Source organism: Gossypium arboreum, chromosome 1 (assembly GCF_025698485.1).
Source record: "Gossypium arboreum isolate Shixiya-1 chromosome 1, ASM2569848v2, whole genome shotgun sequence".
In the NCBI taxonomy this organism is placed as follows: Eukaryota; Viridiplantae; Streptophyta; class Magnoliopsida; order Malvales; family Malvaceae; genus Gossypium; species Gossypium arboreum.
The window spans coordinates 76,213,175-76,230,758 of record NC_069070.1 but is presented as its reverse complement, the minus strand read 5'-3'; the positions used below and the strand labels follow the sequence as shown (position 1 = coordinate 76,230,758).

General features: G+C 36.4%; 1 non-coding gene across 1 annotated transcript; it reads right to left on the bottom strand.

Moving 5' to 3' along the window:
• Positions 1 to 5,691: 5,691 nt before the first annotated feature.
• LOC128282134 (small nucleolar RNA R71) lies at positions 5,692 to 5,798 on the bottom strand. Its single transcript, XR_008272388.1, has one exon. It is a non-coding gene; the product is annotated as a small nucleolar RNA R71 (small nucleolar RNA).
• Positions 5,799 to 17,584: the final 11,786 nt, after the last annotated feature.

Here is a 17,584-nt window from a genome sequence, read left to right as displayed (position 1 = left end):
AGATGATAAAATAGGGCACAAGGGACCTGTGGTAAATTGGCAGGTGACGCCACATAAGGTATAGGGGGAGTGGCGTGTAGATGTTTAGGGGGAGCCAAGGTTCGAGCCACAAGGTAAGCAAATAGGGTATTTATTTTTTTGTGAACAAAAAGGGGATGTGATAGAACTCAAGGGGGAACTCTGTTAGGGAGAGTTTAAGCTGGTAAGGGGATTGAGTAAGGATAAGATAAGGGAGGAAATTTAGGAGCTGATCAAGGAGCAAGAGTTGGTCGGCCAAGGCCCTTTAGCATAGGAAATTCGGTTAGGTCATTTAGTGTTGAGAATTTCAGCTTTTGGGAAGGGTGGCTGCCGAATTCTTTTTGTCTTTTTCTTTTTGATAGAAGCTGAACTTATACCCTACACCTGCCGACTCCTCCTCTTCAAGAACCGAATTCTCTCATCTTCTTCTCTTTCTTTCGGTCATCTGTTCTCTTTTTTCTTCCCATAGTCGAACTTGGAACCCCTTATTGTGCCGTTTTCTCCAAGCCGAATACTACCTCTCATCTTTTTCCTTCTTCTTCTATCTTTTCTTTTCCATAATCAGACCTATACCCTTCTTCCTCTGTCTTATCCTTTATTTTTCCATCTCCAATTTTCCTCAATAGCCGAATCTTGTGATAGCCGAACTTTTCTGCTCTTACTTCTCTAAAAACTGAAACCTACATACCTGAGGTGAATGAGGCCAAATCTTTGGTTGTTTGATCTGCTTCTTCTTGTGACTGCGATGGATTGGAGATAAAAGAATCATAGGTAGGAACATTCTTCTGAACCGATCGATGTTAGGTAAGTCTTTCGAACAACTGTCATTAGTCTCATTGTTTTTAGAAAGGAAAAGCTGAAACCCTTAGGGGTGGCTAGCATTTTGGACTAAGGGATTTGTGTTTTTCTATTGGTTGTGTAAGCGGTAGCATGGTCAAGGGGATATACAGCAAATGGCTTGAGGACTTATTCGGTTGGCTCTCCATATCTAACCCATATTTCGGTAAAAGGTAAGGAACTCTGGGATCTAAGGCTGTGTTGGCCGAATATGGTAAGGGGTTAAAATACGTAGTTTGTTTTTGATATATAGATTGACATGTTAGTAATCCAATTGTAGGCAGTTCATGGGTGGATCTCGCCAACGTACCGTCATAAATCAGGTGTGTAACTGACACCTTTTTATAGACTAGATCGGTAAAAGCCGAAAAGCCGGTATTTTAAGAACATGCGAGTGTGCAAATGCTCATGAAATTAATAGTTTGTTGTACATGGTAGATTAAAGTGATAAGACTGTAGAGTGCACGATTCTGTGCATTTCGATGTTTTTGGGCTTAATGGGCCAAAATTGGGATAGTGGGCCAACGGGCCCAATTCGGTAAGAAAACGCGGTAAGTGTTTCTGGTCAAACGTAAATGGCTATGCTATGCATGGAAACCCTAAGAATAGTTAAATTACTTGAATACCCCTATGTATGGAAAGTTACTGTTATACCCTTAGGTGCAAAATTACCATTATACCCCTAGGGTTATTTTTTACTGAAAAGCATGATGATTTAATTCTGTATGATGTATGCCATGATTGTATATCTGCTGCATGGGGACATGGGTTATATTATGGTGGAAGCGTCTAGGTGGCTATGCCACATTTATCTGATCTGGTGGCTATGCCACATATATCTGTTCTGGTGGCTCTGCCACAATTATCTGTTCTGGTGACTTTGTCACATCATCTGTTCTGGTAGCCATGCTGCATATTTCTGTGGCGTGAAGTGGTTGGGTGGGTCGAGTAGTCTCCCCACATGATGAAAGGTTGGTATGGGGGTGCATGTTGTTGGATATGGGTTGGGTTTTGCATAAACATGTGATATCTGTTCTGTTCTGTTATAGGCCTATGGGCTCTATTCTGACTTCTGTTTTGGGCTAAGGCCAACTTATTCTTTTCTCTGTGGTTTGAACCGATATAGGCTATGGTTGGGTTAATTTACACACTGAGTTTCCCCAAACTCACCCTTTTTTTTCATCCACGCAGGTAATCCCCAACCATAGTGGGCTTGGAGCTTTAAGGGATTCGGAGTGGCCACACGTTCTACAAGTTGATTTTCTTCTGGTGAACTGGACATCCTTTTTATTTACGTTTAAGGTTTTGGTTCTTTAATTGTAATAAGGCCGCTTAATTATTTTTATGGTTTTAATATGTTTTATTTAGATAGGTATTACTTATATTTAACTGTTGAAAGTGAATAGTTTTTAGAGCGCGTTTTCAAAAACAGTAATTGATTTCAAAAATACACGACAACAAGTAAAGCTTCCGCAATGAAAATATTTTCCCAAAATTAATCACTTTTCCTAAAAAGGACTTAATCAAATTGGTTTCCTGGAAATACACATGACGTTAGGGCGTGACAATGGCGGTGGGCATGTCTAGGATTGGATCCGAAGGGAGTTTGGTACTTAAGCTGTCCGATGGACTCACCTCCTCCTTTCCAGTTTCCTACCTGGTGCTCAGCTTCCATTCACTTTAACCTGCATTGAAATTATCTTTTAAAACACTAAGTAAGTTTTTTCTAGAACAACAACCTGAAATATTTTGAACACTTCGATGTGGCATGTTGGATCCGGCCATAACGTCTGGGCCGGGTTTGGGGTGTTACATACTTGAAAAGTTAAACACTATTGGGGGTGAGCTTATGAAAAGCTCAGTGTGAGTTGAACAATTATTTAAACGGACTAACACATCAAATATAGTGGAACATATTAGTATTAACAGAGGAAAACAAAACCATCATCGGAATTTCATATCATTATATAGCCATTATCAAATTGATGTCAAATTGTGTATGAGCATGGGTCATCATTCATTCAGGTAACAATCATTAATTTTGATGCCATTCAATACATCAAAATATAATACGCAGTATAAATCAATAAAATTCAAATATGTCGTCTACATGATGCAATGCAAAAAGGTTCCTACGCATACCATCCGCTACACACCACGAGTTCCCCAGAACTCGTCATCCGAACTCCAAAATGTTATGGGCTTAAGCTCGTTGTGGTTAAAACCACCGATAACAATATGTAAAAGAATTATGCTAGTAAAAATACAGACAAGCTACTAGTAAAAATGTGATAAATTGTCGTTCCCCTAAATACTCCAGGTGCAATGCAGTGACTATGAAAAATATAGACTTAATATGCCGTCGGTACTCCACGAAACTCCTCTGTCCACCACAAAATCCCTAGCCAATGCATATGCAATATGTCACACAATCTCAAACATAATCATATCTCAATACTTTTCACATTCATTTGACATGCTTAGCATGCCCTCAATAATAACATACTTTTAGTAAATGGAAATAGTGTTCCAATCTTTCAAATCACCATTGTGTTGGTATCAATCAATATTGTTCAATTTCACATACTTTACGGATTTTCGTTGTGCATAAATAACACCCTTTTCAGTGCACAATATAACAAATATATCATGTGTTAAAATTATACATAAGCTAATATCTCAACACATTATATCATTCAATCAAACATTCTCATATCTCATAACTCAAATATGCATTACAAACTCAATCAAACATTCATAATATTAAACTAGCAATTTTGCTACCAAGTCAATCTTTTAATGCTCGAAACATATGATAAGTCATAATTTATACATATTTTTACCCCATGCTTAGCACATTTTTGGATGAATTATCATTGGATTTGGGGAATTTGATGCTCCTAATCATTTAATTTCATGTTTTATACTTAGGTGAGCATAGGAGAGTAAAAAGAGCGAGAAATGAGCCAAAAAAAGAGAAAATAGGTCAACTTGGAAAATCAACATGGCCTGAACTTCCTCACATGGGCAGTTCACACGCCCGTGTTTATCTAACAGATTGCAACACGACCTAAGCCACCTCACACGGGCGTGTCCCTATCGAGACCAAATCTAGTCCTATTTGGAAAAGGCCACTCTTGAGGGTTTTGAAGCATTCTAAAGCCTATATAAACACCCCAGGAGGTACCTAGAAAGGACACACGGAGTAGGAGGCAAGGAATTACTCGAAGGAAGCCGATTGATCGATTTCAGAAGCCGAATTCTCCTTCAAGACTGAAGATCTCCCTTCAATTTCCTTTAGGATTTTTGGGTTTCTCTATGTTTTGTTATCATTACTCTTCTAAGATGTTTTCTTTTACACATATGAACTAAATCCCCTAAATACCTAAGCAGAATGAAACCTAAGATGGATCTTGTTATTATTATCTAAATTATATGATAAATATTTGACTTGTTCTTAATTATGAGTTCTTAATTCTTGCTTTAATATTCCAGGATATTGATTCAAGTATTGATGTGCTTATTCAGAGGAGCAAAAGTCCTTGTCTAAGAGTAGATCTAGCATAATTAAGCGGAGTTGATTGCACCCTAGACATAGGGCGACATAATTTTTTCAGATTAGGGTGAAACCTAATAAGGGAATCCATAGATCGAGTTAATGCAACACTAGGAGTTTTAATTAGAAAGAGATTTCAATTAATCAACCTAGGGTTAGACATCGTTTGTCTCCAGAGAGATAATAATATAACTTAGGGATTTCTACGGATCAAGTCAAGTGAATAAATTGTCTGATTCAGAGTCAAATAACAAGTGAAGTCTAGGTGGATTTTCCCTTGGGTATTGTCCAAATCAATCAGTTTTTCCCAAAAGTATTTCCCCAATTTTCCTCCTGTGCATTCTTAGTTTAGTTAATTAATTTAGATAAAGCAAACCATTTTATTTTTAGGCTAGATAATAAAAAGAGAGTTAATACTAGTACTTTTATTTCCTGTGGGTTCGACATTCCGGTCTTGCTATAAACTATACTACTGTTCGATAGGTGTGCTTACCTTTATCGTGATAATAGTTAGTTTTCAAGTACGATCAATCATAAATTTAAACCTTATCACGCACATCAAGTTTTTGGCGTCGTTGCTGGGGAACTAAGATATTAGGAACACTTAATTTTTATTACTTTAGCCATTTACTTTATTGCAATTTAAATTTTATTTTGATTTTTGTTACTAAATTTTCTTTTTCCTTCTGGCAGGTTTTTATAGTTTATGACTAGAAGAAACCCGTCAAGACCATTACTTTTTGATAGTGAGATCGATCACACAGCTCGTAAAAATCAAAGAGAAATAAGGCAAAGCCTAAGATACACAAAGGAAGAGCAAGAGGACGATATTTCCACCACAACCGATGAGATGGCTGAAAATCAGGAAAATCCGCTACCTCCTGCGATTACTGCTGATCCAGTAAATCAGAATCCTGCTCCACGCACTATGTATGATTATGCTAAACCTACTTTAACAGGAGCCGAATCAAGTATAGTTAGACCTGCTATTACTGCAAATAATTTTGAACTGAAACCTAACACAATTCAAACGATACAACAGTTTGTTCAGTTTGATGGTTTACAGGATGAGGATCCAAATACTCATTTGGTGAAATTTCTGGAATTTTACGACACATTTAAGATCAATGGCATTTCTGATGATGCCATTTTCCTTCGATTATTTCCCTTTTCATTGAGGAACAAGGCTAAACAGTGGTTGAACTCATTACCATGAGGGTCAATCACTACTTGGGAACAAATGACCGAAAAGTTTTTCCTTATCGCTGGCTAAATTTGCTAAGTTGAGGAATGATATTTCTTTTTTTGTGTAGATGGATCTAGAAACACTTTATGATGCATGGGAGAGATACAAGGACCTATTGAGAAGGTGCCCTTACCATGGGCTACCCTTATGGTTGTAGGTTCAAACGTTTTACAACGGTGTGAACCCCTCAACAAGGCAACTTATCGACACAGCTGTCGGTGGAACACTGAATAACAAAACACTTGAAGAGGATTACAATTTTATTGAAGAGATGTCACTAAAGAACTATCAGTGGCAAGTCATAAGAACAAAGCCGACAACAGCAGCCGGTGTCTTCAACCTCGATGCGGTTACTATGCTGTCTAACCAGGTAGAACTTTTAAATAAAAAAATTGACAGTTTGTATGGTTCTACTCAGGTACATCTAGTGATGAGATACGATTCAAATGGAGGAGGAGTACACACAGAATATCAATCCTTCAACCCCAACACCGAGGAGGAACAAGTTCAATATATGGGTAACAATAATTCTAGACCTCAAAATAACCCATACAGTAATACTTATAATGCAGGTTGGAAGAACCATCCCAGTTTCTCGTGGGGTGGTCGAGGAAATCAAAGTCCACAACATCCTCTGGGTTTTCAACAACCATTTTACCAACAGGAAAAGAAGTCGAACCTTGAGGAGATGCTAACGAAGTTTATCTCAGTCTCAGAAACTCATTTTTAGAATACCAAAACAACACTTAAGAATAAAAAAGCATTGATCCAAGGGCTCAAAACTCAGGTAGGGCAACTCGCTAAATTAATTTCTGAATGACCACAAGGTAGCCTACTGAGTAACACTGAATCTAACCCAAGGGAACAGCTCAATGCGATTACCATTCAAGATAAGTAAGGGTTAGTTGAATCTGAACCAGAACCGAGGCAAGAAATTGTGGTAAGTAAAGGTAAAGGTGAGGTAGACCACAATGAGCAAAAACTGGTAAGTAAAGAGTACAAACCTCGTGTGCCATACCCCAGTGCGACAAGGAAAGACCACACGGGCGAACAATTTGGTAAATTCCTTAAACTATTAAAGAAATTACACATTAACTTACCATTTATTGAAGCTTTTTCGCAGATGCAAAACGCGTTAAATTTTTAAATGAGCTTTTAGCAAATAAACGGAAGTTGGATGAGGCGTCGCATGTAGAGTTGAACACAGTTTGCTCAGCCGTTTTACATAATCAGGTACCCAACAAGTTGAAAGATCCAGGGAGTTTTACGATTCCTTATTTAATTGGTAGTTTGAAGGTGAATAATGCATTGGCTGATTTAGGGGCGAGCATTAATGTTATGCCTTATAAAATGTTTAAACAGCTAAGTCTTGGGAAACCCAAACAAACTAGGATGAGTATTCAATTGGCTGATAAAACCATTAGATTTCCTAGAGGTATCATTGAAGATGTTCTTGTTAAAATTGATAAATCTATATACCCAGTAGACTTTATTGTTCTAGATATGAAAGAGGATAGTAACATACCTTTGATTTTAGGACGACCCTTTTTAGCAACTGATAGAACCATTATTGATGTTGGTATAGGAGAACTCACACTTCGTGTGGGTGATGAAATAATCACTCTTTAAGCTCGTAATTTGAATAACACATTGAATATTGAGGGTGGTTGTATAAATCGTGCTACTAATACTAATCATGTGGTGCAACCTTCTTTGCAGGACACACGTTCGAAGAGCATTCATGAGCCATATTTAAGTAACAACAAATGACCAATCTATGAAGAGCGAAGACTTCAGGCCGATGAACTAGATGAATGGTGAACACCTGTCAAGGAGAAACCAAAAGCATACGAAAAATCAAAGTGACACCACAATGAACATTGGGATGAAACAAAGCAAAATAAAGTTGGGGACAAAGTATTGTTAGATGAAAATGACCCCCGAATTGCTACTTTAGAGCATAATACAGATAGAGTGACTCCCTTCACGGTAATGAACATCTTCCCACATGGTACAGTTGAGGTAACACATACTATATTTGAAACTTTTAAGGTAAATAATACTCGACTCAGACCTTATTTTGATAAAATTGATAGCAAAAGTGAGGAGTTTCAACTCCTCAATCCACCGTAATCACACGAAATTGAGGTAAGACTAGCTTAGACTATAAATAAGCGCTTCTCGGGAGGCAATCCGAGCACTAACAGTGTTAATTTCTTTAAATTTTAGTTTTAACATCTAAATCACTAACTGAGTCCTGTAACATAGGTTTTCCACATCCACATGGCCAGGCATACGGGCGTGCCTTAAGCCGTGTTCATACCATGGGAGGAGACACGGCCGTGTGAAAACAGAGCAAAATTTTTCCTCAACACGAGATTCGATACATTGCCACGGCTATGCGACATGGCCGTGGGCAATCCTACCAAAACAACTCTGGCGTGCGACATGCTCGTGTCTATAAGCCATGGTTGAAACTGCCAAAACAACAGGGGTGTTTGACACGCCCGTGTCTAGAAGCCGTGGTCGATACTGTCAAACTAACACGGGCGTGTGCATATATACACGGGAGTGGGAGAAGTGAATGAAGTAGGACACGGCTGTGCGACACGACCGTGTGCACCAACACGCCCAAAGAACATGGGCGTGGGCTAAATTTCAGACACGCTTAAATTTGAAAAGCACAAAACACATGGGCTGAAATAAGGGCACACGGGCATTCCCTATGACCGTGTGCCCTAAAATCTATATAAACCCCCACTATTCATCAACGCTTTCCCCCAAAACCTAACCCTAGCCGCTGAAAATCCCTTCTCCCACCACCGACCGGCCACTCCTTTCTCCTTTCTCCTTCCATTTTTCTCTTCTCCCTCTCCTTTCTTCCCTCTTCTCACCCTTGCGCACCACATGGCCTCACTACCCACGCCCGTGGCTGACCCACAAGCACTATTGCATTTGTCCATTCTCTTCTCTCTATTATCTTGTTATTTCTTGTTTTATTTTAATGATTCTAATGATAATCATGCTTATGCTCTTTGTTCTTATTTAGAAATTTTCCATTTTAGTTGATGCATTATGTACATTCATTCATTCTTGTATTTCCATGGATTTCATGCCATCATGCACTCATTCACTAGGTATTTTGTTAGCACTATTTTTGTATTCCTAATGCTAATAATGATTTGATATATCTATTAGGACTTGGTTATTTTTTAGTAGATTTTCCCTTTAGTCAGTAACCCCTATGAAGTATTTTTATTTAGTTTTAACATGCTTGCTTACTTTTTATAACTTCCTTTTTTCATTGTCGATACCATGACGAACCCACGTGGCAAGAAAACTGTCGTCCCCTCCTTAAAGAAACGAAAAGGAGTAGCATCCTCCTCAGGTCCTACCACCGAAATCAGGCACCCATTCCTCCAATTTCCACCAGGACCCTAGGAGGAACTATTTCAGATACTACAAGCCCGACCCCTAGGTGTGGGCCGTTGCATTGATTGGGCTGTATTAGATCAGATCTAACTTGCTGACGTTGTCCAGGCCCTCCTGACCCGTAGGGGCTTTTCTTCGAGATCGTCAAGCCGACATACCTCAAGCTCACACTCGAACTCTATTCAACCTTCTATCTTCAAGTCATTATGATAGAGTTCGATCATCCTAGAACGGTCCAGTTCCATCTCGGTGGGTTAGTTCCCCAGTTGAGTGTGTCTGAGTTTGGAGACTCGTTAGGACTATACACGGAGGAGTTCATGGACGACGACTTCGCCAGCCTCCATCCCCACATCCACTACTCTTCTTTAAACTGCGGGAGGGCCATCATTCCTGCTTCAGCCACTTATGACCCTAGTTGCTCCAAGGCATCAGCTCTCGCCTCATCCTTGAGATACCTACATGCCATCCTAGCTCACACCCTAACAGGACGGCAAGAAAGCACCGGTATCGTCAACACTAACGACGTCTATTTTTTATGGGGCATGGTGCATGGGCACTTATTCGACCTCACCTATTCCATCGCCCTCGACATTTGCCATCAGACGGAGCGGCATAGGAAGGGAGTCATCTCCATCGGCCCTTATGTGACTCGTCTGGTACGGTACTTCAGTCTCCTCAACATGGCGGCGTAAGCATCAATCCTCACCCTCATCGGTCAGATGTCCCTACAGGCCATCTCGAGTATGCTCCATATGAGGATGATCGAACGACGACATGGATTTGATCCTCCTCAGTACCGCCTAGTCCAGTCAGCCGAGCAGGAGGACCCAGAGAACATTAATGATGATGTCCTTCCACCTCACGAGGATCCAGCCTCTCAGCCACCACCTATTCATCGTCCAGTTCATGCGGCGGCTTCACTCTCTGACATCTCTAAGCGCCTCACTCAATTTGACTAGTAATGTTTTCAGTGCTTTGATCACATTGATGCAACTCTACATCAGATTTGTCAGCACCTTCACATCTCATCGTCGCCCCCACCTCGCGAACCATCTGGCGATGAAGATATTTAAAGACTTTTATTTATTATTTTTATGTTTTTACTTTTATCTTTTTAAAACTACTTTTTATTTTATTTTTCTAGGTTTTATAATTTATATTAAACAAGTTATACTCTCGGCCATTTTTTTACGAGTAATCATGCTACTTTATATTTCCTAAAGAGATATTGACTCTATCACAGTTATAAAGAGCACCAAAGCTCACTATTACTTAGGAATTTTCAACTCCACTAGAAAAGGTCCTCTACGACTGCCATGCGCTACTCGACCATGACCATAGCTACCACTAGTTATAATATTCTTTTGGCATAGCACTTGTGGAACCCAACCTCTACCACCATCGGAGTATCCTACTCTAATCTCATCCTTGCCTTGGCCGATTACTTTCCATAACTACAATTCAAGGAATCCATGTAACATTCAGGAAGTTTCACTTCTCTCCTTATCTTATGATCTTATATCTATATTTTTCAATAAATCTAACTTTGTACATTGAGGAAAATGTACATCTTAAGTGTGGGGGGAAATTTATATCATTATCACAAAAATCCCTGAATTTTGTCTTGTTCTCAAGTAATCTTCTCATATCATTATTAGAATGAATTTTGATTAATTTATGATTTTTATTGATATGTCTTGAATTAAAACATAGGCATTTATGCATTGATTGTTAGACTTTAAGGAATTAGAGAACCAAGCATGATAAAGTTGATTTTTGAGAATTAAAAATTTTTTAGGTTGTTTCCCCAAGTTTAGGTATTATCTTGAGTTAAAATTCACAGGTTAAACATCAAAAAGCCATAATTTTTGTGAGATCTTGAGCCTTTAAAGCATATATTATTTCTTTCATGCTCACTCTTATTGTTGCTTTGAGTGTGTCAATATCGAATTGTTATTCTAGAACTTGCTTGATTATGCATGTCAAGACCACACCTTTGATTTGATATGTTGAGATGATAAAGGCACCTAGGTTTAACCCACTCACTCCATAAAAGCCTACCTCAATTCAATCTTGATTCTAACTTTCTTTTTCAGCTTATGACCACACCCCCTAACCAGAGCCAGTACAACCCTCTAAAGACCTTTTGATTGATGTATCATCTCAATATATAGTGGTGGAGAGTTGATTTTCACGTAAGCCTATGGTAATAACTTTTCATATTGACTAATGAGTGCTTTATTTGTTTTCCTTAAACACTTCAGTGATTTGAGTGAATCGTTAGTGAGGATGTTGAATTCTGTGATATTTTGAATCAAAGGTGATTACTTAGATGATGGGAGACACCTAATGTTTTCATGATAAAATGCTCAACGTGGAATGTTTGAAACTTTGATGTTCTTCTAGTCGAATTCTTAGTGGATGATTACTTATGGTTTATTTTGAGATATTATTGATAGGAATTATAAGTTGAGAAAAATGAATTCTCAATTGTGAGTTGAGGATTTTGCTTGAGGACAAGCAAACGCTTAAGTGTGGGGGTATTTGATAAGTCATAATTTATACATATTTTTTCCCCATGCTTAGCACATTTTTGGATGAATTATCATTGGATTTGTGGAATTTGATGCTCCTAATCCTTTAATTTCATATTTTATACTTAGGTGAGCATAGGAGAGTAAAAAGAGTGAGAAACAGGCCATAAACAGAGAAAATGGGTCAACGTGGGAAGTCGACACGGCCTGGACTTCCTCACACGGGTAGTTCACACGCCCGTGTCTATTTAACAAATTGCAACACGTCCTAAGCCACCTCACACGGTCGTGTCCCTGTCGAGCCCAAATTTAGTCCTATTTGGAAAAGGCCACTCTTGAGGGTTTTGAAGCATTCTAAAGCCTATATAAACACCCCAGGAGGTACCTAGAAATGACACACGGAGTAGAAGGCAAGGAATTACTCGAAGGAAGTCGAGTGATCCATCTCAGAAGCTGGATCCTCCTTCAACACTGAAGATCTCTCTTCAATTTCCTTCACGATTTTTGGATTTCTTTATATTTTGTTACCATTACTTTTTTGAGACGTTTTCTTTTACACATATGAACTAAATCCCCTAAATACCTAAGGGGAATGAAACCTAAGACAGATCTTGTTGTTATTTTTTGAATTATATGATAAATATTTGACTTGTTCTTAATTATGAGTTCTTAATTCTTACTTTAATATTCCAAAATATTGATTCAAGTATTGATGTGCTTATTCAGAGGAGCAAAAATCCCTGTTTAAGAGTAGATCTAGCATAATTAAGCGGAGTTGATTGCACCCCTAGACATAGGGCAACATAATTTTTTTGGATTAGGGTTAAACCTAATAAGGGAATCCATAGATCGAGTTAATGCAACACTAGGGGTTTTAATTAGAAAGAGATTTCAATTAATCAACCTAGGGTTAGACATTGTTAGTCTCAAAAGAGATAATAATATAACTTAGGGATTTCTACGGATCAAGTCAAGTGAATAAATCGTCTGATTTAGAGTCAAATAATAAGTGAAGTCTAGGTGGATTTTCCTTTGGGTATTGTCCAAATCAATCAGTTTTTCCAAAAAGTATTTCCCCAATTTTCCTCCTGTGCATTCTTAGTTTAGTTAATTAATTTAGATAAAACAAAACCCTTTATTTTTAGGCTAGATAATAAAAAGAGAGTTAATACTAGTACTTTTAGTTCATGTGGGTTCGACATTCTGATCTTGCTATAAACTATACTACTGTTCGATAGGTGCGCTTGCCTTTATCATTATAATAGTTAGTTTTCAAGTACAATCAATCATAAATTTAAAACTTATGATGCACATCAACATACCTGGTTCAACCACTCACAAAATCAATAATTAAGCCAATCTAATCAGTAAGATAATTTATCAAATATAACATGATATTTAACATTTTAAAACAATTTTATGAGTTTAGAACCCACAATTTATTTTTTGCTTCCTCGCAGCACACTAGCGAATATTTCAATTTTCCTTAAATTCAATCAGTTTACAGATAAACCATCCCCGAACACCCATTTATGAGTTCAAACCAATCGTTGAAACTATAACTATTTTATGAATCCAAACTAGTTATATTCCTTACACTATATCGATGCGAATTGTACATACAATCGTTCTTCACCTTTACAGATGATTTGGGGCATTTGGGTCAGCACCTAATTCAATAATAACTGGAAAATAAGTATCTAATTAATCAATTCATAACCTTTACCCAATGGCTATGTCGAAATAGAAAACTAGTTATCCTTAATTGCACTTACCTTTCATGATTTGCGAGATTCGATTGGCTAATTGATCAATAACATCTCTCCCTAATTAACATGTGATTAAATGATGATTAGGAGGGTTCAAGAACATAATTTAATGCAGGGAAAATATGGGAAAGACCCAAGAAACAAAACAACCCCCTTTCTTGCACATAGGCGCACGCACCACCACCTATGGTGGTCAAAATTGGGGTTGAATTTTAAAACGGTTTGAGATGTCATTAAAATATGAAAAAATAAATTTAAAAAATTTAAAATCTCCCAAATTCCAAATCTGGAAATTCTGGTTTTTAATTGATAAGATTAATCAAGAAATTGAAGGGAAAAGAGATATTACCCAAGCTGGTTGAGAGAAACGGCAATGACACTTTCTTGGCAATGTTCGGGATCGATCTTGGGATTCAAGATTTTAGATTTGGGGCTAATTTAGATGAGGATAAATGGAATAAATAGATTAAGGGAGATGGTGCACAATCTTGATGCAAAAAGAAGAAGAAAGAGATGGTAAAGTGGGAGGTGTAGGCGACGACAACAATAGGAGAAAAAAAGAAAATTAAAGAGAAAAGAGGAGAGGAAGAGGGTGAACGTCTAGTGTAGGAAAAAATTGAATTAGAGGCTGAAAGATACAATAAAAATTTGTATTTATACTCAGGGTTCAAGGATATGGATGGCACACACATTAAAAAACAAGGGATTTTGTAAAATTTATTATTTCGTGAGGAAAAGGATTTGAACTTGGGACCTCATTTAATTTCCATGCTTTCTCATATTTATTTTAACCATTAGGTTTTTTCCTCATTCTTGAAATAATTTTAAAATATTTATTTTAAAAAGAAAGCATGTCACATACTAGGGTCTAAGGCAAAATTTGCAAAATAATAAAAATTGTGAGAGAGAAGGGATTGAATTTGGGTTTCAAGGCACGTTTCACCAAAACTTAACCAACAAACCAATGCCTCATTTATTTCCTAAAAATGCATAGATAATCTCAAAAACTAAGGCATGACCACTCTCACTCGATTCACAAACCCGATTCTACTAACCCTAGATTTTTGGGATGTTACATGACCCATTTGAATTGGTCCGACTTGTATAGAGAAGCCCATCTACTTGAAGCCTTGGTAACCTAGTGAAACACTTTAATAAAATTAAATTTATTAGGGTAATTAATGTAAATCCTAATGAATAAAGATGTATAGAGTTTAAATCCCGTAGGACTTTCATTTTGTAGATAGACACAAATCTTGATTGTCGATGTAACTTAATTTGTACAATTGGATTTGGGGGATCTCAACTATAAATAGAGCCCTTTCCACTTATTTGTAATCACTTAGTTGCAAACTTTCAAAGTAATAGAATACTTTTAAGAGATTTCTTCAAACACTTGGTGTGCGTTATTTTTCTGTGGCTTTTCTGTTCTTTCTTTGCTCTTTTCTTTTTCAAGTTTGCTTTCACTTTGCTTCAGTGCCTTAGAGAATTTTTGCGAGAATTCTCATTTTGCGAGAAGAAGGTTGACTTAAGTGGATTTAAACCCAAGAAATCACCTAAGCCTTTGCGGTTTACCAGACTAAAGTTTTAGCCTCGTGATAGTTGGTATCCGAGCTAAGGTTTCAAAGGCACCAGTCAAAATGACGAAAGGCAGACGATCAAATTGATCCAATGGAGACCTGTGGGAGTTCCAGTAAAGCTATCCGATTGAGGGATATGCTATCGACTTTAGAAAGAAAAGTGATCAATCTCGAGGAGTCCATGGGTGATATGAGAGATACATTCAAAGTAGTTGAAGGACGCATCGATAAGCTAGACTTGATGAATGAGAAGCTTGGGGAATTTGTGTTGGAGTCTCTCGATTCTAATGTGGAAGTGATGCAAAGGATGTTCTATTCCACGATGGATAAGCTAAAAGTGAGGGATAATGCTCTCGATGCCACAATGATGGCCTTGAATGAATAGATTTCGGAACTCAAGAGGGAGCTCACAATCTACAAGGCTACCTTGAGTAATGGTGCAAAAATCCGTTTTTTAGTTATACCAAAAATAGTGGTTATGGAACCCCGTATTTTAATGATCGAGTCAGTAAATATTAAAATATTAATATTTACGAGTCTCTTATAGAACTACATTGAATTTTGATCATATAATTTTGTTGATTGAACGGTTAATTAGGGTATAAGGACTAAATTATAAAAATGGTTAAAGTTAATCGCTATAGATTTTTATTAGTTAAAAAGCTTAATTAGTAATTAAACAAGGACTTAGAAAGTAATTAGACCCTACTGCATTATAGTGGATGGTTGGTGGCCCTATTATTTGATAATTATCTTAATTTATAAAATTATTTATTTATAATAAAAACATTTTTATAATGTAAAAGAAAAAGAAAAGAAGAAAACATTCGTCTATTTTTTTATTCAAAAGGTCAATTTAAAAGGAAGAAGAAGGCCTAACTTTCGGCCAAGTTTGTTATTCAATTGGGTGAGTCAAATTTTTTTTCTTGTAATTTTTATATTTTTGGAATCTGGGGAGCTTGATTTAGCAAAGTCCAGGGATTAATTTGTAAAAATTTCAAAGATTTTAAAAGTTTTCATTTTTTTTTTGCAGTTTTTTAGATGTTAAATGGTAGATTTGTTAACTTAGAAATGATCAAGGACTAATTTTTAAAATGTTTTTGTTAGTTTTGAGTTTAGGGACTAAAATGTAAATATGTCAAATTTGATATAAAATTTTTGTAATTGATGTTTCTATAGAGTTATATAAGGATTAAATTGAAAATGGATTGAAAAAATGAAGCTTAAATGTGAAAGTTATAGTGGTTTCAGTTTTAAGGACTAAATTGAATAAAATTTAAAACTTCAAAGAAATTTTGTAAAGTGAAATGAAAAATCCATATGCATGTATTTGAGTGTTATAAAGCATTTCAAATTGATAATTTGAACTTAGTTATTTTGTAGATTAAAGATTGAACTAAGTTAAGGATAGTCGAAAAAAGGAAAAATTACAGAATAGTCCCTATATTTCAACTCACTAGTTGGTTATAATAAGTAAGTTCATATGGCTTATGTATGTTTTGAGTGTTATTTACTAGTATTATAGATGTTTCTATGATTGTTATATCTTGAGGTATTTGCAAAATGGTAGGAAAGGTGAGCTTGGACTAAATTATAAAGTTTTGCGTATGTGATGATTCTAACTTGTATGAAGTAATGAATGAGTATAATATGGTTACAACATATGTTCTAATTCATGGAAATGCTATGGTATTGTGAATGTTCTAAATTTAGTATAAATACCAGTTTGAACTTAGTAAACGATTAAGATATGATTGGCATGCTAATAGGGTTAGTTGCGCGCTTGTACAAGATTGTAGTTCGATGCCTCTATTTGCACGTCGATGATTTTGTTTAAACTACGGTGCCTCTGTATAACATTATGATGCTCTCTAATGTGGTGTAGATACCCGAGTATTCAAACCATTTTACTATTATTTAGTAGGCTAATCTGATAAAGTAAAAAGGGTGAATGATTTGATTATATGCATGAGATTCGAGTGAATTGATTGAATTGAATAAAATGTCAAATTGAAATGTTTTTTCATATGTTATTATAAAGGACTAATTTTTTCTTGTGAAATGTATTGCCAAGATTGAAATTATCATTGAAATTGATTGTAATTTTTTTTGTATTCTTGTATTTCAAGGTAAGTTACCAAATATTTAACATATGAACTTACTAAGCTTACTTAAAGTTTACTCTGTTTCTTTTTCTGTTTTCTATAGTTGACATTTTACAGAACGTGTCTATCAGATCATCTCCAGAGCTCACACTATCTAGTCTTCATTTGGGTAGTTTTTCTCTCATTTTAGACCCTATTATGTGACATTTATATAGGATAAGTTATGCACATATGTGAAATGCTAAAATGTGAAGTATTGAATTATGAATGTGGTTCGAATTTTTGGATGGTTTGATATTTTTTACTTTGATGTAATAGTTAGTAATGTCTCTAGCTATGAATGAAGTATGAGCTTGACAAGTTGATGGTAGAATATTTGAATATGTGATACTTGTGTGTATATATATATGCCTTAATATGTTTGGATGTCATCTTTAATGGTGTTAGTTTTGGTATTTTAATGGTACTTAATTTAAATGGTAAATGTGTTATGTTATAAGATGTGAA